Raw genomic sequence first — 214 nt, 5'->3', positions numbered from 1 at the left:
GCCCTGGGTTACCCTAAGGGTAGTTTGGGGGGGGGGGGGGAGAGGGGGAAGGTGTGTTCATTACGCAGAGGTATAACTAACACTGCAGCATGAACGTCCTGCCCCTTGTGACAGCGCTGATGAGGAAATTATTTCCTGAAACTCACGCACACAACAGTGCTCCCTAAGACAGATCTAAATATTTGGCTGAGCTTCAAAAGAAGAAACGGCCAAT

General features: G+C 50.5%; 1 protein-coding gene across 1 annotated transcript in view; it reads right to left on the bottom strand.

The window, feature by feature from the left end:
- Positions 1 to 214, bottom strand: part of GLRX (glutaredoxin (thioltransferase)) — a 4,468-nt gene that overhangs the window by 3,452 nt on the left and 802 nt on the right. The window lies entirely within an intron of this gene.

The sequence above is a fragment of the Charadrius vociferus genome, unplaced genomic scaffold, assembly GCF_000708025.1.
Source record: "Charadrius vociferus isolate BGI_N301 unplaced genomic scaffold, ASM70802v2 scaffold744, whole genome shotgun sequence".
Lineage (NCBI taxonomy): Eukaryota > Metazoa > Chordata > Aves > Charadriiformes > Charadriidae > Charadrius > Charadrius vociferus.
The sequence above is the reverse complement of the archived record's forward strand: the minus strand, read 5'-3'. Positions and strand labels throughout refer to the sequence as shown.